The following is a 25387-nucleotide window of genomic DNA, read 5'->3' on the forward strand; positions in this document are numbered from 1 at the left end:
ACCAGGCAGGTATTCACCGAGGTAGCCGGCTAGCTCAGTCGGTAGAGCGTCAGTCTCTTAATCCCAGGGTCGTGGGTTCGAGCCAGACGCTGGGCGGGACGGAATTTTGTTCCGCTGCAAGTGTAAATTACCGTTTTTCTGATTAACGAGATTTAATGGAAATAGCAACTTTAAACTTTGCCTGCGTCTCTGTCAGTCGCAAGGAAGCTGTATTTAAAGGTGAAGGTGATTTTGTAGACATGTGTGAAAGACATGTTCTGAAATGCAAGTGTTGTTGTTTGGAGAGCACATCGGTTACGTGTCAGATGTGTAGTCAAGCAGTAATTTGTCGCCATAGCTGCAAATATTAGCTGGTAATATGAAGTGTTGTCAGCTAAAGTCTGATGATGCAGACGACCGTAAGGACGAAGTACCCAAGAGTACCGCTAGGCCGCGCCTCTTTAGCTCAGTGGTAGAGCACTGGTCTAATAAACCAGGGGTCGTAAGTTCCATCCTCACAGGAGAAAGATGAATTTTGGAAATCAGTTGCGCGTCGTGGCCGTATAGCAAACAGTACCTGTGATGACGAACAATTAGCGACAGGCGTTTTTTTAAGAATCACTCTCAGATGCGATTAAGGCGAATGGCGCAGATAAAGCATTTGCCAAAGCGGTACAGCATAAGGTGGGACGAGGCAGTCTGAATTACATTCTATAGATGTATTTCTCACATATCTCAGAGCCTCTCGCGATATTCGTCGTCGTCGTCGTCGTCGTCGTCGTCGTCGCCGCCGCCGCCGCCGCTTCTGCAGAAGTAGCAAATGGCAATCGTAGCAAATGCGGCGAGGGACGCCCTGCCTTCGATTCCGAATGCACAAAGTGTGTGGTCTTGTTTCACAGTCTATATTTGGTCGGTCTCGTCAGAGGTTGAATGTAACGAATGGGTGGGAAAGAGCAAGGGGCAGCGGCTGTGTAGAACGAAAACACAAATCCTCAGGGGTGTGAGCGTTTCGAGATGAGTCGTATACATGTAAATGTTGGTCGTCAGTGACCGTGTGGCCTAATGGATAAGGCGTCGGACTTCGGATCTGAAGATTACAGGTTCGAATGCTGTCACGCTTGTGTTTTTCCAGTTCTGAAAAAGAAACATAACGTTTTAATGTAGCAATTGAGCAGTACGAAACCGTCTGAATGTTGCTGTTGACCATTTTTTGCTTGGAGATGCTCTTGAGCTTGAAACACACACAACAAGACCGGTGTTAACTAGCGAAATGGTCGGCAGAGTGCCGACACAGCGAGTTTTGACTATCACTTGCACATCTAAAACAACGTCGGAAAGTAACTCGTTCGGCTTTTGAGTCACATAAAGTATGTGCGTTAATTTTGACGCCACTAGCTCTGCATGTTGTCATGCAATTTCTTTACCTCTCAGAAATGATTATGACATAAAAGTGAAGTACGTGACGAGTGTGACGTTAGGAAAACATTAGGCATCATGGAGAGATTCTGTATGGGACCACCCAACACAAACGAGTACTGTGTGACGTGCTACCAGGCAGGTATTCACCGAGGTAGCCGGCTAGCTCAGTCGGTAGAGCGTCAGACTCTTAATCCCAGGGTCGTGGGTTCGAGCCAGACGCTGGGCGGAACGGAATTTTGTTCCGCTGCAGGTGTAAGTTACCGTTTTTCTGATTAACGAGATTTAATGGAAATAGCAACTTTAAACTTTGCCTACGTCTCTGTCAGTCGCAAGGAAGCTGTATTTGAAGGTGAAGGTGATTTCGTAGACATGTGTGAAAGACATGTTCTGAAATGCAAGTGTTGTTGTTTGGAGAGCACATCGGTTACGTGTCAGATGTGTAGTCAAGCAGTAATTTGTCGCCATAGCTGCAAATATTAGCCGGTAATATGAAGTGTTGTCAGCTAAAGTCTGATGATGCAGACGACCGTAAGGACGAAGTACCCAAGAGTACCGCTAGGCCGCGCCTCTTTAGCTCAGTGGTAGAGCACTGGTCTAATAAACCAGAGGTCGTAAGTTCCATCCTCACAGGAGAAAGATGAATTTTGGAAATCAGTTGCGCGTCGTGGCCGTATAGCAAACAGTACCTGTGATGACGAACAATTAGCGACAGGCGTTTTTTTAAGAATCACTCTCAGATGCGATTAAGGCGAATGGCGCAGATAAAGCATTTGCCAAAGCGGTACAGCATAAGGTGGGACGAGGCAGTCTGAATTACATTTTATAGATGTATTTCTCACATATCTCAGAGCCTCTCGCGATATTCGTCGTCGTCGTCGTCGTCGTCGTCGTCGTCGCCGCCGCCGCTTCTGCAGAAGTAGCAAATGGCAATCGTAGCAAATGCGGCGAGGGTCGCCCTGCCTTCGATTCCGAATGCACAAAGTGTGTGGTCTTGTTTCTCAGTCTATATTTGGTCGGTCTCGTCAGAGGTTGAATGTAACGAATGGGTGGGAAAGAGCAAGGGGCAGCGGCTGTGTAGAACGAAAACACAAATCCTCAGGGGTGTGAGCGTTTCGAGATGAGTCGTATACATGTAAATGTTGGTCGTCAGTGACCGTGTGGCCTAATGGATAAGGCGTCGGACTTCGGATCTGACGATTACAGGTTCGAATGCTGTCACGCTTGTGTTTTTCCAGTTCTGAAAAAGAAACATAACGTTTTAATGTAGCAATTGAGCAGTACGAAACCGTCTGAATGTTGCTGTTGACCATTTTTTGCTTGGAGATGCTCTTGAGCTTGAAACACACACAACAAGACCGGTGTTAACTAGCGAAAAAGTCGGCAGAGTGCCGACACAGCGAGTTTTGACTATCACTTGCACATCTAAAACAACGTCGGAAAGTAACTCGTTCGGCTTTTGAGTCACATAAAGTATGTGCGTTAGTTTTGACGCCACTAGCTCTGCATGTTGTCATGCAATTTCTTTACCTCTCAGAAATGATTATGACATAAAAGTGAAGTACGTGACGAGTGTGACGTTAGGAAAACATTAGGCATCATGGAGAGATTCTGTATGGGACCACCCAACCCAAACGAGTACTGTGTGACGTGCTACCCGGCAGGTATTCACCGAGGTAGCCGGCTAGCTCAGTCGGTAGAGCGTCAGACTCTTAATCCCAGGGTCGTGGGTTCGAGCCAGACGCTGGGCGGAACGGAATTTTGTTCCGCTGCAGGTGTAAATCACCGTTTTTCTGATTAACGAGATTTAATGGAAATAGCAACTTTAAACTTTGCCTACGTCTCTGTCAGTCGCAAGGAAGCTGTATTTGAAGGTGAAGGTGATTTTGTAGACATGTGTGAAAGACATGTTCTGAAATGCAAGTGTTGTTGTTTGGAGAGCACATCGGTTACGTGTCAGATGTGTATCCAAGCAGTAATTTGTCGCCATAGCTGCAAATATTAGCCGGTAATATGAAGTGTTGTCAGCTAAAGTCTGATGATGCAGACGACCGTAAGGACGAAGTACCCAAGAGTACCGCTAGGCCGCGCCGCTTTAGCTCGGTGGTAGAGCACTGGTCTAATAAACCAGGGGTCGTAAGTTCCATCCTCACAGGAGAAAGATGAATTTTGGAAATCAGTTGCGCGTCGTGGCCGTATAGCAAACAGTACCTGTGATGACGAACAATTAGCGACAGGCGTTTTTTTAAGAATCACTCTCAGATGCGGTTAAGGCGAATGGCGCAGATAAAGCATTTGCCAAAGCGGTACAGCATAAGGTGGGACGAGGCAGTCTGAATTACATTTTATAGATGTATTTCTCACATATCTCAGAGCCTCTCGCGATATTCGTCCTCGTCGTCATCGACGCCGCCGCCGCTTCTGCAGAAGTAGCAAATGGCAATCGTAGCAAATGCGGCGAGGGTCGCCCTGCCTTCGATTCCGAATGCACAAAGTGTGTGGTCTTGTTTCTCAGTCTATATTTGGTCGGTCTCGTCAGAGGTTGAATGTAACGAATGGGTGGGAAAGAGCAAGGGGCAGCGGCTGTGTAGAACGAAAACACAAATCCTCAGGTTTGTGAGCGTTTCGAGATGAGTCGTATACATGTAAATGCTGGTCGTCAGTGACCGTGTGGCCTGATGGATAAGTCGTCGGACTTCAGATCTGAAGATTACAGGTTCGAATGCTGTCACGCTTGTGTTTTTCCAGTTCTGAAAAAGAAACATAACGTTTTAATGTAGCAATTGAGCAGTACGAAACCGTCTGAATGTTGCTGTTGACCATTTTTTGCTTGGAGATGCTCTTGAGCTTGAAACACACACAACAAGACCGGTGTTAACTAGCGAAATGGTCGGCAGAGTGCCGACACAGCGAGTTTTGACTGTCACTTGCACATCTAAAACAACGTCGGAAAGTAACTCGTTCGGCTTTTGAGTCACATAAAGTATGTGCGTTAATTTTGACGCCACTAGCTCTGCATGTTGTCATGCAATTTCTTTATCTCTCAGAAATGATTATGACATAAAAGTGAAGTACGTGACGAGTGTGACGTTAGGAAAACATTAGGCATCATGGAGAGATTCTGTATGGGACCACCCAACCCAAACGAGTACTGTGTGACGTGCTACCCGGCAGGTATTCACCGAGGTAGCCGGCTAGCTCAGTCGGTAGAGCGTCAGTCTCTTAATCCCAGGGTCGTGGGTTCGAGCCAGACGCTGGGCGGGACGGAATTTTGTTCCGCTGCAAGTGTAAATTACCGTTTTTCTGATTAACGAGATTTAATGGAAATAGCAACTTTAAACTTTGCCTGCGTCTCTGTCAGTCGCAAGGAAGCTGTATTTAAAGGTGAAGGTGATTTTGTAGACATGTGTGAAAGACATGTTCTGAAATGCAAGTGTTGTTGTTTGGAGAGCACATCGGTTACGTGTCAGATGTGTAGTCAAGCAGTAATTTGTCGCCATAGCTGCAAATATTAGCTGGTAATATGAAGTGTTGTCAGCTAAAGTCTGATGATGCAGACGACCGTAAGGACGAAGTACCCAAGAGTACCGCTAGGCCGCGCCTCTTTAGCTCAGTGGTAGAGCACTGGTCTAATAAACCAGGGGTCGTAAGTTCCATCCTCACAGGAGAAAGATGAATTTTGGAAATCAGTTGCGCGTCGTGGCCGTATAGCAAACAGTACCTGTGATGACGAACAATTAGCGACAGGCGTTTTTTTAAGAATCACTCTCAGATGCGATTAAGGCGAATGGCGCAGATAAAGCATTTGCCAAAGCGGTACAGCATAAGGTGGGACGAGGCAGTCTGAATTACGTTCTATAGATGTATTTCTCACATATCTCAGAGCCTCTCGCGATATTCGTCGTCGTCGTCGCCGCCGCCGCCGCCGCTTCTGCAGAAGTAGCAAATGGCAATCGTAGCAAATGCGGCGAGGGACGCCCTGCCTTCGATTCCGAATGCACAAAGTGTGTGGTCTTGTTTCACAGTCTATATTTGGTCGGTCTCGTCAGAGGTTGAATGTAACGAATGGGTGGGAAAGAGCAAGGGGCAGCGGCTGTGTAGAACGAAAACACAAATCCTCAGGGGTGTGAGCGTTTCGAGATGAGTCGTATACATGTAAATGTTGGTCGTCAGTGACCGTGTGGCCTAATGGATAAGGCGTCGGACTTCGGATCTGAAGATTACAGGTTCGAATGCTGTCACGCTTGTGTTTTTCCAGTTCTGAAAAAGAAACATAACGTTTTAATGTAGCAATTGAGCAGTACGAAACCGTCTGAATGTTGCTGTTGACCATTTTTTGCTTGGAGATGCTCTTGAGCTTGAAACACACACAACAAGACCGGTGTTAACTAGCGAAATGGTCGGCAGAGTGCCGACACAGCGAGTTTTGACTATCACTTGCACATCTAAAACAACGTCGGAAAGTAACTCGTTCGGCTTTTTGAGTCACATAAAGTATGTGCGTTAATTTTGACGCCACTAGCTCTGCATGTTGTCATGCAATTTCTTTACCTCTCAGAAATGATTATGACATAAAAGTGAAGTACGTGACGAGTGTGACGTTAGGAAAACATTAGGCATCATGGAGAGATTCTGTATGGGACCACCCAACACAAACGAGTACTGTGTGACGTGCTACCCGGCAGGTATTCACCGAGGTAGCCGGCTAGCTCAGTCGGTAGAGCGTCAGACTCTTAATCCCAGGGTCGTGGGTTCGAGCCAGACGCTGGGCGGAACGGAATTTTGTTCCGCTGCAGGTGTAAGTTACCGTTTTTCTGATTAACGAGATTTAATGGAAATAGCAACTTTAAACTTTGCCTACGTCTCTGTCAGTCGCAAGGAAGCTGTATTTGAAGGTGAAGGTGATTTCGTAGACATGTGTGAAAGACATGTTCTGAAATGCAAGTGTTGTTGTTTGGAGAGCACATCGGTTACGTGTCAGATGTGTAGTCAAGCAGTAATTTGTCGCCATAGCTGCAAATATTAGCCGGTAATATGAAGTGTTGTCAGCTAAAGTCTGATGATGCAGACGACCGTAAGGACGAAGTACCCAAGAGTACCGCTAGGCCGCGCCTCTTTAGCTCAGTGGTAGAGCACTGGTCTAATAAACCAGAGGTCGTAAGTTCCATCCTCACAGGAGAAAGATGAATTTTGGAAATCAGTTGCGCGTCGTGGCCGTATAGCAAACAGTACCTGTGATGACGAACAATTAGCGACAGGCGTTTTTTTAAGAATCACTCTCAGATGCGATTAAGGCGAATGGCGCAGATAAAGCATTTGCCAAAGCGGTACAGCATAAGGTGGGACGAGGCAGTCTGAATTACATTTTATAGATGTATTTCTCACATATCTCAGAGCCTCTCGCGATATTCGTCGTCGTCGTCGTCGTCGTCGTCGTCGTCGTCGTCGCCGCCGCCGCTTCTGCAGAAGTAGCAAATGGCAATCGTAGCAAATGCGGCGAGGGTCGCCCTGCCTTCGATTCCGAATGCACAAAGTGTGTGGTCTTGTTTCTCAGTCTATATTTGGTCGGTCTCGTCAGAGGTTGAATGTAACGAATGGGTGGGAAAGAGCAAGGGGCAGCGGCTGTGTAGAACGAAAACACAAATCCTCAGGGGTGTGAGCGTTTCGAGATGAGTCGTATACATGTAAATGTTGGTCGTCAGTGACCGTGTGGCCTAATGGATAAGGCGTCGGACTTCGGATGTGACGATTACAGGTTCGAATACTGTCACGCTTGTGTTTTTCCAGTTCTGAAAAAGAAACATAACGTTTTAATGTAGCAATTGAGCAGTACGAAACCGTCTGAATGTTGCTGTTGACCATTTTTTGCTTGGAGATGCTCTTGAGCTTGAAACACACACAACAAGACCGGTGTTAACTAGCGAAAAAGTCGGCAGAGTGCCGACACAGCGAGTTTTGACTATCACTTGCACATCTAAAACAACGTCGGAAAGTAACTCGTTCGGCTTTTGAGTCACATAAAGTATGTGCGTTAGTTTTGACGCCACTAGCTCTGCATGTTGTCATGCAATTTCTTTACCTCTCAGAAATGATTATGACATAAAAGTGAAGTACGTGACGAGTGTGACGTTAGGAAAACATTAGGCATCATGGAGAGATTCTGTATGGGACCACCCAACCCAAACGAGTACTGTGTGACGTGCTACCCGGCAGGTATTCACCGAGGTAGCCGGCTAGCTCAGTCGGTAGAGCGTCAGACTCTTAATCCCAGGGTCGTGGGTTCGAGCCAGACGCTGGGCGGAACGTAATTTTGTTCCGCTGCAGGTGTAAATCACCGTTTTTCTGATTAACGAGATTTAATGGAAATAGCAACTTTAAACTTTGCCTACGTCTCTGTCAGTCGCAAGGAAGCTGTATTTGAAGGTGAAGGTGATTTTGTAGACATGTGTGAAAGACATGTTCTGAAATGCAAGTGTTGTTGTTTGGAGAGCACATCGGTTACGTGTCAGATGTGTATCCAAGCAGTAATTTGTCGCCATAGCTGCAAATATTAGCCGGTAATATGAAGTGTTGTCAGCTAAAGTCTGATGATGCAGACGACCGTAAGGACGAAGTACCCAAGAGTACCGCTAGGCCGCGCCGCTTTAGCTCGGTGGTAGAGCACTGGTCTAATAAACCAGGGGTCGTAAGTTCCATCCTCACAGGAGAAAGATGAATTTTGGAAATCAGTTGCGCGTCGTGGCCGTATAGCAAACAGTACCTGTGATGACGAACAATTAGCGACAGGCGTTTTTTTAAGAATCACTCTCAGATGCGGTTAAGGCGAATGGCGCAGATAAAGCATTTGCCAAAGCGGTACAGCATAAGGTGGGACGAGGCAGTCTGAATTACATTTTATAGATGTATTTCTCACATATCTCAGAGCCTCTCGCGATATTCGTCCTCGTCGTCATCGACGCCGCCGCCGCTTCTGCAGAAGTAGCAAATGGCAATCGTAGCAAATGCGGCGAGGGTCGCCCTGCCTTCGATTCCGAATGCACAAAGTGTGTGGTCTTGTTTCTCAGTCTATATTTGGTCGGTCTCGTCAGAGGTTGAATGTAACGAATGGGTGGGAAAGAGCAAGGGGCAGCGGCTGTGTAGAACGAAAACACAAATCCTCAGGTTTGTGAGCGTTTCGAGATGAGTCGTATACATGTAAATGTTGGTCGTCAGTGACCGTGTGGCCTGATGGATAAGGCGTCGGACTTCGGATCTGAAGATTACAGGTTCGAATGCTGTCACGCTTGTGTTTTTCCAGTTCTGAAAAAGAAACATAACGTTTTAATGTAGCAATTGAGCAGTACGAAACCGTCTGAATGTTGCTGTTGACCATTTTTTGCTTGGAGATGCTCTTGAGCTTGAAACACACACAACAAGACCGGTGTTAACTAGCGAAATGGTCGGCAGAGTGCCGACACAGCGAGTTTTGATTGTCACTTGCACATCTAAAACAACGTCGGAAAGTAACTCGTTCGGCTTTTGAGTCACATAAAGTATGTGCGTTAATTTTGACGCCACTAGCTCTGCATGTTGTCATGCAATTTCTTTATCTCTCAGAAATGATTATGACATAAAAGTGAAGTACGTGACGAGTGTGACGTTAGGAAAACATTAGGCATCATGGAGAGATTCTGTATGGGACCACCCAACCCAAACGAGTACTGTGTGACGTGCTACCCGGCAGGTATTCACCGAGGTAGCCGGCTAGCTCGGTCGGTAGAGCTTCAGTCTCTTAATCCCACGGTCGTGGGTTCGAGCCAGACGCACACACGCGAGACAGATTTCCGCTGCAAGTGTAAATTACCGTTTTTCTGATTAACGAGATTTAATGGAAATAGCAACTTTAAACTTTGCCTGCGTCTCTGTCAGTCGCAAGGAAGCTGTATTTAAAGGTGAAGGTGATTTTGTAGACATGTGTGAAAGGACATGTTCTGAAATGCAAGTGTTGTTGTTTGGAGAGCACATCGGTTACGTGTCAGATGTGTAGTCAAGCAGTAATTTGTCGCCATAGCTGCAAATATTAGCTGGTAATATGAAGTGTTGTCAGCTAAAGTCTGATGATGCAGACGACCGTAAGGACGAAGTACCCAAGAGTACCGCTAGGCCGCGCCTCTTTAGCTCAGTGGTAGAGCACTGGTCTAATAAACCAGGGGTCGTAAGTTCCATCCTCACAGGAGAAAGATGAATTTTGGAAATCAGTTGCGCGTCGTGGCCGTATAGCAAACAGTACCTGTGATGACGAACAATTAGCGACAGGCGTTTTTTTTAAGAATCACTCTCAGATGCGATTAAGGCGAATGGCGCAGATAAAGCATTTGCCAAAGCGGTACAGCATAAGGTGGGACGAGGCAGTCTGAATTACATTTTATAGATGTATTTCTCACATATCTCAGAGCCTCTCGCGATATTCGTCGTCGTCGTCGTCGTCGTCGTCGTCGTCGCCGCCGCCGCTTCTGCAGAAGTAGCAAATGGCAATCGTAGCAAATGCGGCGAGGGACGCCCTGCCTTCGATTCCGAATGCACAAAGTGTGTGGTCTTGTTTCACAGTCTATATTTGGTCGGTCTCGTCAGAGGTTGAATGTAACGAATGGGTGGGAAAGAGCAAGGGGCAGCGGCTGTGTAGAACGAAAACACAAATCCTCAGGGGTGTGAGCGTTTCGAGATGAGTCGTATACATGTAAATGTTGGTCGTCAGTGACCGTGTGGCCTAATGGATAAGGCGTCGGACTTCGGATCTGAAGATTACAGGTTCGAATGCTGTCACGCTTGTGTTTTTCCAGTTCTGAAAAAGAAACATAACGTTTTAATGTAGCAATTGAGCAGTACGAAACCGTCTGAATGTTGCTGTTGACCATTTTTTGCTTGGAGATGCTCTTGACCTTGAAACACACACAACAAGACCGGTGTTAACTAGCGAAATGGTCGGCAGAGTGCCGACACAGCGAGTTTTGACTATCACTTGCACATCTAAAACAACGTCGGAAAGTAACTCGTTCGGCTTTTGACTCACATAAAGTATGTGCGTTAATTTTGACGCCACTAGCTCTGCATGTTGTCATGCAATTTCTTTACCTCTCAGAAATGATTATGACATAAAAGTGAAGTACGTGACGAGTGTGACGTTAGGAAAACATTAGGCATCATGGAGAGATTCTGTATGGGACCACCCAACCCAAACGAGTACTGTGTGACGTGCTACCCGGCAGGTATTCACCGAGGTAGCCGGCTAGCTCAGTCGGTAGAGCGTCAGTCTCTTAATCCCACGGTCGTGGGTTCGAGCCAGACGCTGGGCGGGACGGAATTTTGTTCCGCTGCAAGTGTAAATTACCGTTTTTCTGATTAACGAGATTTAATGGAAATAGCAACTTTAAACTTTGCCTGCGTCTCTGTCAGTCGCAAGGAAGCTGTATTTAAAGGTGAAGGTGATTTTGTAGACATGTGTGAAAGACATGTTCTGAAATGCAAGTGTTGTTGTTTGGAGAGCACATCGGTTACGTGTCAGATGTGTAGTCAAGCAGTAATTTGTCGCCATAGCTGCAAATATTAGCTGGTAATATGAAGTGTTGTCAGCTAAAGTCTGATGATGCAGACGACCGTAAGGACGAAGTACCCAAGAGTACCGCTAGGCCGCGCCTCTTTAGCTCAGTGGTAGAGCACTGGTCTAATAAACCAGGGGTCGTAAGTTCCATCCTCACAGGAGAAAGATGAATTTTGGAAATCAGTTGCGCGTCGTGGCCGTATAGCAAACAGTACCTGTGATGACGAACAATTAGCGACAGGCGTTTTTTTAAGAATCACTCTCAGATGCGATTAAGGCGAATGGCGCAGATAAAGCATTTGCCAAAGCGGTACAGCATAAGGTGGGACGAGGCAGTCTGAATTACATTTTATAGATGTATTTCTCACATATCTCAGAGCCTCTCGCGATATTCGTCGTCGTCGTCGTCGTCGTCGTCGTCGTCGTCGTCGTCGCCGCCGTCGCCGCCGCCGCCGCCGCTTCTGCAGAAGTAGCAAATGGCAATCGTAGCAAATGCGGCGAGGGACGCCCTGCCTTCGATTCCGAATGCACAAAGTGTGTGGTCTTGTTTCACAGTCTATATTTGGTCGGTCTCGTCAGAGGTTGAATGTAACGAATGGGTGGGAAAGAGCAAGGGGCAGCGGCTGTGTAGAACGAAAACACAAATCCTCAGGGGTGTGAGCGTTTCGAGATGAGTCGTATACATGTAAATGTTGGTCGTCAGTGACCGTGTGGCCTAATGGATAAGGCGTCGGACTTCGGATCTGAAGATTACAGGTTCGAATGCTGTCACGCTTGTGTTTTTCCAGTTCTGAAAAAGAAACATAACGTTTTAATGTAGCAATTGGGCAGTACGAAACCGTCTGAATGTTGCTGTTGACCATTTTTTGCTTGGAGATGCTCTTGACCTTGAAACACACACAACAAGACCGGTGTTAACTAGCGAAATGGTCGGCAGAGTGCCGACACAGCGAGTTTTGACTATCACTTGCACATCTAAAACAACGTCGGAAAGTAACTCGTTCGGCTTTTGAGTCACATAAAGTATGTGCGTTAATTTTGACGCCACTAGCTCTGCATGTTGTCATGCAATTTCTTTACCTCTCAGAAATGATTATGACATAAAAGTGAAGTACGTGACGAGTGTGACGTTAGGAAAACATTAGGCATCATGGAGAGATTCTGTATGGGACCACCCAACACAAACGAGTACTGTGTGACGTGCTACCCGGCAGGTATTCACCGAGGTAGCCGGCTAGCTCAGTCGGTAGAGCGTCAGACTCTTAATCCCAGGGTCGTGGGTTCGAGCCAGACGCTGGGCGGAACGGAATTTTGTTCCGCTGCAGGTGTAAGTTACCGTTTTTCTGATTAACGAGGTTTAATGGAAATAGCAACTTTAAACTTTGCCTACGTCTCTGTCAGTCGCAAGGAAGCTGTATTTGAAGGTGAAGGTGATTTCGTAGACATGTGTGAAAGACATGTTCTGAAATGCAAGTGTTGTTGTTTGGAGAGCACATCGGTTACGTGTCAGATGTGTAGTCAAGCAGTAATTTGTCGCCATAGCTGCAAATATTAGCCGGTAATATGAAGTGTTGTCAGCTAAAGTCTGATGATGCAGACGACCGTAAGGACGAAGTACCCAAGAGTACCGCTAGGCCGCGCCTCTTTAGCTCAGTGGTAGAGCACTGGTCTAATAAACCAGAGGTCGTAAGTTCCATCCTCACAGGAGAAAGATGAATTTTGGAAATCAGTTGCGCGTCGTGGCCGTATAGCAAACAGTACCTGTGATGACGAACAATTAGCGACAGGCGTTTTTTTAAGAATCACTCTCAGATGCGATTAAGGCGAATGGCGCAGATAAAGCATTTGCCAAAGCGGTACAGCATAAGGTGGGACGAGGCAGTCTGAATTACATTTTATAGATGTATTTCTCACATATCTCAGAGCCTCTCGCGATATTCGTCGTCGTCGTCGTCGTCGTCGTCGCCGCCGCCGCTTCTGCAGAAGTAGCAAATGGCAATCGTAGCAAATGCGGCGAGGGTCGCCCTGCCTTCGATTCCGAATGGACAAAGTGTGTGGTCTTGTTTCTCAGTCTATATTTGGTCGGTCTCGTCAGAGGTTGAATGTAACGAATGGGTGGGAAAGAGCAAGGGGCAGCGGCTGTGTAGAACGAAAACACAAATCCTCAGGGGTGTGAGCGTTTCGAGATGAGTCGTATACATGTAAATGTTGGTCGTCAGTGACCGTGTGGCCTAATGGATAAGGCGTCGGACTTCGGATGTGACGATTACAGGTTCGAATGCTGTCACGCTTGTGTTTTTCCAGTTCTGAAAAAGAAACATAACGTTTTAATGTAGCAATTGAGCAGTACGAAACCGTCTGAATGTTGCTGTTGACCATTTTTTGCTTGGAGATGCTCTTGAGCTTGAAACACACACAACAAGACCGGTGTTAACTAGCGAAAAAGTCGGCAGAGTGCCGACACAGCGAGTTTTGACTATCACTTGCACATCTAAAACAACGTCGGAAAGTAACTCGTTCGGCTTTTGAGTCACATAAAGTATGTGCGTTAGTTTTGACGCCACTAGCTCTGCATGTTGTCATGCAATTTCTTTACCTCTCAGAAATGATTATGACATAAAAGTGAAGTACGTGACGAGTGTGACGTTAGGAAAACATTAGGCATCATGGAGAGATTCTGTATGGGACCACCCAACCCAAACGAGTACTGTGTGACGTGCTACCCGGCAGGTATTCACCGAGGTAGCCGGCTAGCTCAGTCGGTAGAGCGTCAGACTCTTAATCCCAGGGTCGTGGGTTCGAGCCAGACGCTGGGCGGAACGGAATTTTGTTCCGCTGCAGGTGTAAATCACCGTTTTTCTGATTAACGAGATTTAATGGAAATAGCAACTTTAAACTTTGCCTACGTCTCTGTCAGTCGCAAGGAAGCTGTATTTGAAGGTGAAGGTGATTTTGTAGACATGTGTGAAAGACATGTTCTGAAATGCAAGTGTTGTTGTTTGGAGAGCACATCGGTTACGTGTCAGATGTGTAGTCAAGCAGTAATTTGTCGCCATAGCTGCAAGTATTAGCCGGTAATATGAAGTGTTGTCAGCTAAAGTCTGATGATGCAGACGACCGTAAGGACGAAGTACCCAAGAGTACCGCTAGGCCGCGCCTCTTTAGCTCAGTGGTAGAGCACTGGTCTAATAAACCAGCGGTCGTAAGTTCAATCCTCACAGGAGAAAGATGAATTTTGGAAATCAGTTGCGCGTCGTGGCCGTATAGCAAACAGTACCTGTGATGACGAACAATTAGCGACAGGCGTTTTTTTAAGAATCACTCTCAGATGCGATTAAGGCGAATGGCGCAGATAAAGCATTTGCCAAAGCGGTACAGCATAAGGTGGGACGAGGCAGTCTGAATTACATTTTATAGATGTATTTCTCACATATCTCAGAGCCTCTCGCGATATTCGTCGTCGTCGTCGTCGTCGTCGCCGCCGCCGCCGCTTCTGCAGAAGTAGCAAATGGCAATCGTAGCAAATGCGGCGAGGGACGCCCTGCCTTCGATTCCGAATGCACAAAGTGTGTGGTCTTGTTTCTCAGTCTATATTTGGTCGGTCTCGTCAGAGGTTGAATGTAACGAATGGGTGGGAAAGAGCAAGGGGCAGCGGCTGTGTAGAACGAAAACACAAATGCTCAGGTTTGTGAGCGTTTCGAGATGAGTCGTATACATGTAAATGTTGGTCGTCAGTGACCGTGTGGCCTAATGGATAAGGCGTCGGACTTCGGATCTGAAGATTACAGGTTCGAATGCTGTCACGCTTGTGTTTTTCCAGTTCTGAAAAAGAAACATAACGTTTTAATGTAGCAATTGAGCAGTACGAAACCGTCTGAATGTTGCTGTTGACCATTTTTTGCTTGGAGATGCTCTTGAGCTTGAAACACACACAACAAGACCGGTGTTAACTAGCGAAATGGTCGGCAGAGTGCCGACACAGCGAGTTTTGACTGTCACTTGCACATCTAAAACAACGTCGGAAAGTAACTCGTTCGGCTTTTGAGTCACATAAAGTATGTGCGTTAATTTTGACGCCACTAGCTCTGCATGTTGTCATGCAATTTCTTTATCTCTCAGAAATGATTATGACATAAAAGTGAAGTACGTGACGAGTGTGACGTTAGGAAAACATTAGGCATCATGGAGAGATTCTGTATGGGACCACCCAACCCAAACGAGTACTGTGTGACGTGCTACCCGGCAGGTATTCACCGAGGTAGCCGGCTAGCTCAGTCGGTAGAGCGTCAGTCTCTTAATCCCAGGGTCGTGGGTTCGAGCCAGACGCTGGGCGGAACGGAATTTTGTTCCGCTGCAGGTGTAAATTACCGTTTTTCTGATTAACGAGATTTAATGGAAATAGCAACTTTAAACTTTGCCTACGTCTCTGTCAGTCGCAAGGAAGCTGTATTTGAAGGTGAAGGTGATTTTGTAGACATGTGTGAAAGACATGTTCTGAAATGCAAGTGTTGTTGTTTGGAGAGCACATCGGTTACGTGTCAGATGTGTAGCCAAGCAGTAATTTGTCGCCATAGCTGCAAATATTAGCCGGTAATATGAAGTGTTGTCAGCTAAAGTCTGATGATGCAGACGACCGTAAGGACGAAGTACCCAAGAGTACCGCTAGGCCGCGCCACTTTAGCTCAGTGGTAGAGCAGTGGTCTAATAAACCAGGGGTCGTAAGTTCCATCCTCACAGGAGATAGATGAATTTTGGAAATCAGTTGCGCGTCGTGGCCGTATAGCAAACATTACCTGCGATGACGAACAATTAGCGACAGGCGTTTTTTTAAGAATCACTCTCAGATGCGATTAAGGCGAATGGCGCAGATAAAGCATTTGCCAAAGCGGTACAGCATAAAGTGGGACGAGGCAGTCTGAATTACATTTTATAGATGTATTTCTCACATATCTCAGAGCCTCTCGCGATATTCGTCGTCGTCGTCGTCGTCGTCGTCGTCGTCGTCGCCGCCGCCGCCGCTTCTGCAGAAGTAGCAAATGGCAATCGTAGCAAATGCGGCGAGGTTCGCCCTGCCTTCGATTCCGAATGCACAAAGTGTGTGGTCTTGTTTCTCAGTCTATATTTGGTCGGTCTCGTCAGAGGTTGAATGTAACGAATGGGTGGGAAAGAGCAAGGGGCAGCGGCTGTGTAGAACGAAAACACAAATCCTCAGGGGTGTGAGCGTTTCGAGATGAGTCGTATACATGTAAATGTTGGTCGTCAGTGACCGTGTGGCCTAATGGATAAGGCGTCGGACTTCGGATCTGAAGATTACAGGTTCGAATGCTGTCACGCTTGTGTTTTTCCAGTTCTGAAAAAGAAACATAACGTTTTAATGTAGCAATTGAGCAGTACGAAACCGTCTGAATGTTGCTGTTGACCATTTTTTGCTTGGAGATGCTCTTGAGCTTGAAACACACACAACAAGACCGGTGTTAACTAGCGAAATGGTCGGCAGAGTGCCGACACAGCGAGTTTTGACTATCACTTGCACATCTAAAACAACGTCGGAAAGTAACTCGTTCGGCTTTTGAGTCACATAAAGTATGTGCGTTAATTTTGACGCCACTAGCTCTGCATGTTGTCATGCAATTTCTTTACCTCTCAGAAATGATTATGACATAAAAGTGAAGTACGTGACGAGTGTGACGTTAGGAAAACATTAGGCATCATGGAGAGATTCTGTATGGGACCACCCAACACAAACGAGTACTGTGTGACGTGCTACCCGGCAGGTATTCACCGAGGTAGCCGGCTAGCTCAGTCGGTAGAGCGTCAGACTCTTAATCCCAGGGTCGTGGGTTCGAGCCAGACGCTGGGCGGAACGGAATTTTGTTCCGCTGCAGGTGTAAGTTACCGTTTTTCTGATTAACGAGATTTAATGGAAATAGCAACTTTAAACTTTGCCTACGTCTCTGTCAGTCGCAAGGAAGCTGTATTTGAAGGTGAAGGTGATTTCGTAGACATGTGTGAAAGACATGTTCTGAAATGCAAGTGTTGTTGTTTGGAGAGCACATCGGTTACGTGTCAGATGTGTAGTCAAGCAGTAATTTGTCGCCATAGCTGCAAATATTAGCCGGTAATATGAAGTGTTGTCAGCTAAAGTCTGATGATGCAGACGACCGTAAGGACGAAGTACCCAAGAGTACCGCTAGGCCGCGCCTCTTTAGCTCAGTGGTAGAGCACTGGTCTAATAAACCAGGGGTCGTAAGTTCCATCCTCACAGGAGAAAGATGAATTTTGGAAATCAGTTGCGCGTCGTGGCCGTATAGCAAACAGTACCTGTGATGACGAACAATTAGCGACAGGCGTTTTTTTAAGAATCACTCTCAGATGCGATTAAGGCGAATGGCGCAGATAAAGCATTTGCCAAAGCGGTACAGCATAAGGTGGGACGAGGCAGTCTGAATTACATTTTATAGATGTATTTCTCACATATCTCAGAGCCTCTCGCGATCTTCGTCGTCGTCGTCGTCGTCGTCGTCGTCGCCGCCGCTTCTGCAGAAGTAGCAAATGGCAATCGTAGCAAATGCGGCGAGGGACGCCCTGCCTTCGATTCCGAATGCACAAAGTGTGTGGTCTTGTTTCACAGTCTATATTTGGTCGGTCTCGTCAGAGGTTGAATGTAACGAATGGGTGGGAAAGAGCAAGGGGCAGCGGCTGTGTAGAACGAAAACACAAATCCTCAGGGGTGTGAGCGTTTCGAGATGAGTCGTATACATGTAAATGTTGGTCGTCAGTGACCGTGTGGCCTAATGGATAAGGCGTCGGACTTCGGATCTGAAGATTACAGGTTCGAATGCTGTCACGCTTGTGTTTTTCCAGTTCTGAAAAAGAAACATAACGTTTTAATGTAGCAATTGAGCAGTACGAAACCGTCTGAATGTTGCTGTTGACCATTTTTTGCTTGGAGATGCTCTTGAGCTTGAAACACACACAACAAGACCGGTGTTAACTAGCGAAATGGTCGGCAGAGTGCCGACACAGCGAGTTTTGACTATCACTTGCACATCTAAAACAACGTCGGAAAGTAACTCGTTCGGCTTTTGAGTCACATAAAGTATGTGCGTTAATTTTGACGCCACTAGCTCTGCATGTTGTCATGCAATTTCTTTACCTCTCAGAAATGATTATGACATAAAAGTGAAGTACGTGACGAGTGTGACGTTAGGAAAACATTAGGCATCATGGAGAGATTCTGTATGGGACCACCCAACCCAAACGCGTACTGTGTGACGTGCTACCCGGCAGGTATTCACCGAGGTAGCCGGCTAGCTCAGTCGGTAGAGCGTCAGACTCTTAATCCCAGGGTCGTGGGTTCGAGCCAGACGCTGGGCGGGACGGAATTTTGTTCCGCTGCAAGTGTAAATTACCGTTTTTCTGATTAACGAGATTTAATGGAAATAGCAACTTTAAACTTTGCCTGCGTCTCTGTCAGTCGCAAGGAAGCTGTATTTAAAGGTGAAGGTGATTTTGTAGACATGTGTGAAAGACATGTTCTGAAATGCAAGTGTTGTTGTTTGGAGAGCACATCGGTTACGTGTCAGATGTGTAGTAAAGCAGTAATTTGTCGCCATAGCTGCAAATATTAGCTGGTAATATGAAGTGTTGTCAGCTAAAGTCTGATGATGCAGACGACCGTAAGGACGAAGTACCCAAGAGTACCGCTAGGCCGCGCCTCTTTAGCTCAGTGGTAGAGCACTGGTGTAATAAACCAGGGGTCGTAAGTTCCATCCTCACAGGAGAAAGATGAATTTTGGAAATCAGTTGCGCGTCGTGGCCGTATAGCAAACAGTACCTGTGATGACGAACAATTAGCGACAGGCGTTTTTTTAAGAATCACTCTCAGATGCGATTAAGGCGAATGGCGCAGATAAAGCATTTGCCAAAGCGGTACAGCATAAGGTGGGACGAGGCAGTCTGAATTACATTTTATAGATGTATTTCTCACATATCTCAGAGCCTCTCGCGATATTCGTCGTCGTCGTCGTCGTCGTCGTCGTCGTCGTCGTCGTCGTCGCCGCCGCCGCCGCTTCTGCAGAAGTAGCAAATGGCAATCGTAGCAAATGCGGCGAGGGACGCCCTGCCTTCGATTCCGAATGCACAAAGTGTGTGGTCTTGTTTCACAGTCTATATTTGGTCGGTCTCGTCAGAGGTTGAATGTAACGAATGGGTGGGAAAGAGCAAGGGGCAGCGGCTGTGTAGAACGAAAACACAAATCCTCAGGGGTGTGAGCGTTTCGAGATGAGTCGTATACATGTAAATGTTGGTCGTCAGTGACCGTGTGGCCTAATGGATAAGGCGTCGGACTTCGGATCTGAAGATTACAGGTTCGAATGCTGTCACGCTTGTGTTTTTCCAGTTCTGAAAAAGAAACATAACGTTTTAATGTAGCAATTGAGCAGTACGAAACCGTCTGAATGTTGCTGTTGACCATTTTTTGCTTGGAGATGCTCTTGAGCTTGAAACACACACAACAAGACCGGTGTTAACTAGCGAAATGGTCGGCAGAGTGCCGACACAGCGAGTTTTGACTATCACTTGCACATCTAAAACAACGTCGGAAAGTAACTCGTTCGGCTTTTGACTCACATAAAGTATGTGCGTTAATTTTGACGCCACTAGCTCTGCATGTTGTCATGCAATTTCTTTACCTCTCAGAAATGATTATGACATAAAAGTGAAGTACGTGACGAGTGTGACGTTAGGAAAACATTAGGCATCATGGAGAGATTCTGTATGGGACCACCCAACCCAAACGCGTACTGTGTGACGTGCTACCCGGCAGGTATTCACCGAGGTAGCCGGCTAGCTCAGTCGGTAGAGCGTCAGACTCTTAATCCCAGGGTCGTGGGTTCGAGCCAGACGCTGGGCGGGACGGAATTTTGTTCCGCTGCAAGTGTAAATTACCGTTTTTCTGATTAACGAGATTTAATGGAAATAGCAACTTTAAACTTTGCCTGCGTCTCTGTCAGTCGCAAGGAAGCTGTATTTAAAGGTGAAGGTGATTTTGTAGACATGTGTGAAAGACATGTTCTGAAATGCAAGTGTTGTTGTTTGGAGAGCACATCGGTTACGTGTCAGATGTGTAGTAAAGCAGTAATTTGTCGCCATAGCTGCAAATATTAGCTGGTAATATGAAGTGTTGTCAGCTAAAGTCTGATGATGCAGACGACCGTAAGGACGAAGTACCCAAGAGTACCGCTAGGCCGCGCCTCTTTAGCTCAGTGGTAGAGCACTGGTCTAATAAACCAGCGGTCGTAAGTTCCATCCTCACAGGAGAAAGATGAATTTTGGAAATCAGTTGCGCGTCGTGGCCGTATAGCAAACAGTACCTGTGATGACGAACAATTAGCGACAGGCGTTTTTTTAAGAATCACTCTCAGATGCGATTAAGGCGAATGGCGCAGATAAAGCATTTGCCAAAGCGGTACAGCATAAGGTGGGACGAGGCAGTCTGAATTACATTTTATAGATGTATTTCTCACATATCTCAGAGCCTCTCGCGATATTCGTCGTCGTCGTCGTCGTCGTCGTCGTCGTCGTCGTCGTCGTCGCCGCCGCCGCCGCTTCTGCAGAAGTAGCAAATGGCAATCGTAGCAAATGCGGCGAGGGACGCCCTGCCTTCGTTTCCGAATGCACAAAGTGTGTGGTCTTGTTTCTCAGTCTATATTTGGTCGGTCTCGTCAGAGGTTGAATGTAACGAATGGGTGGGAAAGAGCAAGGGGCAGCGGCTGTGTAGAACGAAAACACAAATCCTCAGGGGTGTGAGCGTTTCGAGATGAGTCGTATACATGTAAATGTTGGTCGTCAGTGACCGTGTGGCCTAATGGATAAGGCGTCGGACTTCGGATCTGAAGATTACAGGTTCGAATGCTGTCACGCTTGTGTTTTTCCAGTTCTGAAAAAGAAACATAACGTTTTAATGTAGCAATTGAGCAGTACGAAACCGTCTGAATGTTGCTGTTGACCATTTTTTGCTTGGAGATGCTCTTGAGCTTGAAACACACACAACAAGACCGGTGTTAACTAGCGAAATGGTCGGCAGAGTGCCGACACAGCGAGTTTTGACTATCACTTGCACATCTAAAACAACGTCGGAAAGTAACTCGTTCGGCTTTTGACTCACATAAAGTATGTGCGTTAATTTTGACGCCACTAGCTCTGCATGTTGTCATGCAATTTCTTTACCTCTCAGAAATGATTATGACATAAAAGTGAAGTACGTGACGAGTGTGACGTTAGGAAAACATTAGGCATCATGGAGAGATTCTGTATGGGACCACCCAACCCAAACGCGTACTGTGTGACGTGCTACCCGGCAGGTATTCACCGAGGTAGCCGGCTAGCTCAGTCGGTAGAGCGTCAGACTCTTAATCCCAGGGTCGTGGGTTCGAGCCAGACGCTGGGCGGGACGGAATTTTGTTCCGCTGCAAGTGTAAATTACCGTTTTTCTGATTAACGAGATTTAATGGAAATAGCAACTTTAAACTTTGCCTGCGTCTCTGTCAGTCGCAAGGAAGCTGTATTTAAAGGTGAAGGTGATTTTGTAGACATGTGTGAAAGACATGTTCTGAAATGCAAGTGTTGTTGTTTGGAGAGCACATCGGTTACGTGTCAGATGTGTAGTAAAGCAGTAATTTGTCGCCATAGCTGCAAATATTAGCTGGTAATATGAAGTGTTGTCAGCTAAAGTCTGATGATGCAGACGACCGTAAGGACGAAGTACCCAAGAGTACCGCTAGGCCGCGCCTCTTTAGCTCAGTGGTAGAGCACTGGTGTAATAAACCAGGGGTCGTAAGTTCCATCCTCACAGGAGAAAGATGAATTTTGGAAATCAGTTGCGCGTCGTGGCCGTATAGCAAACAGTACCTGTGATGACGAACAATTAGCGACAGGCGTTTTTTTAAGAATCACTCTCAGATGCGATTAAGGCGAATGGCGCAGATAAAGCATTTGCCAAAGCGGTACAGCATAAGGTGGGACGAGGCAGTCTGAATTACATTTTATAGATGTATTTCTCACATATCTCAGAGCCTCTCGCGATATTCGTCGTCGTCGTCGTCGTCGTCGTCGTCGTCGTCGTCGTCGTCGCCGCCGCCGCCGCTTCTGCAGAAGTAGCAAATGGCAATCGTAGCAAATGCGGCGAGGGACGCCCTGCCTTCGATTCCGAATGCACAAAGTGTGTGGTCTTGTTTCACAGTCTATATTTGGTCGGTCTCGTCAGAGGTTGAATGTAACGAATGGGTGGGAAAGAGCAAGGGGCAGCGGCTGTGTAGAACGAAAACACAAATCCTCAGGGGTGTGAGCGTTTCGAGATGAGTCGCATACATGTAAATGTTGGTCGTCAGTGACCGTGTGGCCTAACGGATAAGGCGTCGGACTTCGGATCTGAAGATTACAGGTTCGAATGCTGTCACGCTTGTGTTTTTCCAGTTCTGAAAAAGAAACATAACGTTTTAATGTAGCAATTGAGCAGTACGAAACCGTCTGAATGTTGCTGTTGACCATTTTTTGCTTGGAGATGCTCTTGAGCTTGAAACACACACAACAAGACCGGTGTTAACTAGCGAAATGGTCGGCAGAGTGCCGACACAGCGAGTTTTGACTATCACTTGCACATCTAAAACAACGTCGGAAAGTAACTCGTTCGGCTTTTGACTCACATAAAGTATGTGCGTTAATTTTGACGCCACTAGCTCTGCATGTTGTCATGCAATTTCTTTACCTCTCAGAAATGATTATGACATAAAAGTGAAGTACGTGACGAGTGTGACGTTAGGAAAACATTAGGCATCATGGAGAGATTCTGTATGGGACCACCCAACCCAAACGCGTACTGTGTGACGTGCTACCCGGCAGGTATTCACCGAGGTAGCCGGCTAGCTCGGTCGGTAGAGCGTCAGACTCTTAATCCCAGGGTCGTGGGTTCGAGCCAGACGCTGGGCGGGACGGAATTTTGTTCCGCTGCAAGTGTAAATTACCGTTTTTCTGATTAACGAGATTTAATGGAAATAGCAACTTTAAACTTTGCCTGCGTCTCTGTCAGTCGCAAGGAAGCTGTATTTAAAGGTGAAGGTGATTTTGTAGACATGTGTGAAAGACATGTTCTGAAATGCAAGTGTTGTTGTTTGGAGAGCACATCGGTTACGTGTCAGATGTGTAGTAAAGCAGTAATTTGTCGCCATAGCTGCAAATATTAGCTGGTAATATGAAGTGTTGTCAGCTAAAGTCTGATGATGCAGACGACCGTAAGGACGAAGTACCCAAGAGTACCGCTAGGCCGCGCCTCTTTAGCTCAGTGGTAGAGCACTGGTCTAATAAACCAGCGGTCGTAAGTTCCATCCTCACAGGAGAAAGATGAATTTTGGAAATCAGTTGCGCGTCGTGGCCGTATAGCAAACAGTACCTGTGATGACGAACAATTAGCGACAGGCGTTTTTTTAAGAATCACTCTCAGATGCGATTAAGGCGAATGGCGCAGATAAAGCATTTGCCAAAGCGGTACAGCATAAGGTGGGACGAGGCAGTCTGAATTACATTTTATAGATGTATTTCTCACATATCTCAGAGCCTCTCGCGATATTCGTCGTCGTCGTCGTCGTCGTCGTCGTCGTCGTCGTCGTCGCCGCCGCCGCCGCTTCTGCAGAAGTAGCAAATGGCAATCGTAGCAAATGCGGCGAGGGACGCCCTGCCTTCGTTTCCGAATGCACAAAGTGTGTGGTCTTGTTTCTCAGTCTATATTTGGTCGGTCTCGTCAGAGGTTGAATGTAACGAATGGGTGGGAAAGAGCAAGGGGCAGCGGCTGTGTAGAACGAAAACACAAATCCTCAGGGGTGTGAGCGTTTCGAGATGAGTCGTATACATGTAAATGTTGGTCGTCAGTGACCGTGTGGCCTAATGGATAAGGCGTCGGACTTCGGATCTGAAGATTACAGGTTCGAATGCTGTCACGCTTGTGTTTTTCCAGTTCTAAAAAAGAAACATAACGTTTTAATGTAGCAATTGAGCAGTACGAAACCGTCTGAATGTTGCTGTTGACCATTTTTTGCTTGGAGATGCTCTTGAGCTTGAAACACACACAACAAGACCGGTGTTAACTAGCGAAATGGTCGGCAGAGTGCCGACACAGCGAGTTTTGACTATCACTTGCACATCTAAAACAACGTCGGAAAGTAACTCGTTCGGCTTTTGACTCACATAAAGTATGTGCGTTAATTTTGACGCCACTAGCTCTGCATGTTGTCATGCAATTTCTTTACCTCTCAGAAATGATTATGACATAAAAGTGAAGTACGTGACGAGTGTGACGTTAGGAAAACATTAGGCATCATGGAGAGATTCTGTATGGGACCACCCAACCCAAACGCGTACTGTGTGACGTGCTACCCGGCAGGTATTCACCGAGGTAGCCGGCTAGCTCAGTCGGTAGAGCGTCAGACTCTTAATCCCAGGGTCGTGGGTTCGAGCCAGACGCTGGGCGGGACGGAATTTTGTTCCGCTGCAAGTGTAAATTACCGTTTTTCTGATTAACGAGATTTAATGGATATAGCAACTTTAAACTTTGCCTGCGTCTCTGTCAGTCGCAAGGAAGCTGTATTTAAAGGTGAAGGTGATTTTGTAGACATGTGTGAAAGACATGTTCTGAAATGCAAGTGTTGTTGTTTGGAGAGCACATCGGTTACGTGTCAGATGTGTAGTCAAGCAGTAATTTGTCGCCATAGCTGCAAATATTAGCCGCTAATATGAAGTGTTGTCAGCTAAAGTCTGATGATGCAGACGACCGTAAGGACGAAGTACCCAAGAGTACCGCTAGGCCGCGCCTCTTTAGCTCAGTGGTAGAGCACTGGTCTAATAAACCAGGGGTCGTAAGTTCCATCCTCACAGGAGAAAGATGAATTTTGGAAATCAGTTGCGCGTCGTGGCCATATAGCAAACAGTACCTGTGATGACGAACAATTAGCGACAGGCGTTTTTTTAAGAATCACTCTCAGATGCGATTAAGGCGAATGGCGCAGATAAAGCATTTGCCAAAGCGGTACAGCATAAGGTGGGACGAGGCAGTCTGAATTACATTTTATAGATGTATTTCTCACATATCTCAGAGCCTCTCGCGATATTCGTCGTCGTCGTCGTCGTCGTCGTCGTCGTCGTCGCCGCCGCCGCCGCTTCTGCAGAAGTAGCAAATGGCAATCGTAGCAAATGCGGCGAGGGACGCCCTGCCTTCGATTCCGAATGCACAAAGTGTGTGGTCTTGTTTCACAGTCTATATTTGGTCGGTCTCGTCAGAGGTTGAATGTAACGAATGGGTGGGAAAGAGCAAGGGGCAGCGGCTGTGTAGAACGAAAACACAAATCCTCAGGGGTGTGAGCGTTT

General features: G+C 46.7%; 4 non-coding genes across 4 annotated transcripts; all 4 read left to right on the forward strand.

The window, feature by feature from the left end:
* Nucleotides 1–1962: 1962 nt before the first annotated feature.
* On the forward strand, nucleotides 1963–2034 carry Trnai-aau (transfer RNA isoleucine (anticodon AAU)). The gene has a single exon. It is a non-coding gene; the product is annotated as a tRNA-Ile (tRNA).
* Nucleotides 2035–6505: 4471 nt separating this feature from the next.
* Trnai-aau (transfer RNA isoleucine (anticodon AAU)) lies at nucleotides 6506–6577 on the forward strand. The gene has a single exon. It is a non-coding gene; the product is annotated as a tRNA-Ile (tRNA).
* Nucleotides 6578–12611: 6034 nt separating this feature from the next.
* Trnai-aau (transfer RNA isoleucine (anticodon AAU)) lies at nucleotides 12612–12683 on the forward strand. Its single transcript has one exon. It is a non-coding gene; the product is annotated as a tRNA-Ile (tRNA).
* Nucleotides 12684–14127: 1444 nt separating this feature from the next.
* Trnai-aau (transfer RNA isoleucine (anticodon AAU)) lies at nucleotides 14128–14199 on the forward strand. The gene has a single exon. It is a non-coding gene; the product is annotated as a tRNA-Ile (tRNA).
* Nucleotides 14200–25387: the final 11188 nt, after the last annotated feature.

The sequence above is a fragment of the Schistocerca gregaria genome, unplaced genomic scaffold (genome assembly GCF_023897955.1).
Source record: "Schistocerca gregaria isolate iqSchGreg1 unplaced genomic scaffold, iqSchGreg1.2 ptg000169l, whole genome shotgun sequence".
Classification (NCBI taxonomy): Eukaryota; Metazoa; Arthropoda; class Insecta; order Orthoptera; family Acrididae; genus Schistocerca; species Schistocerca gregaria.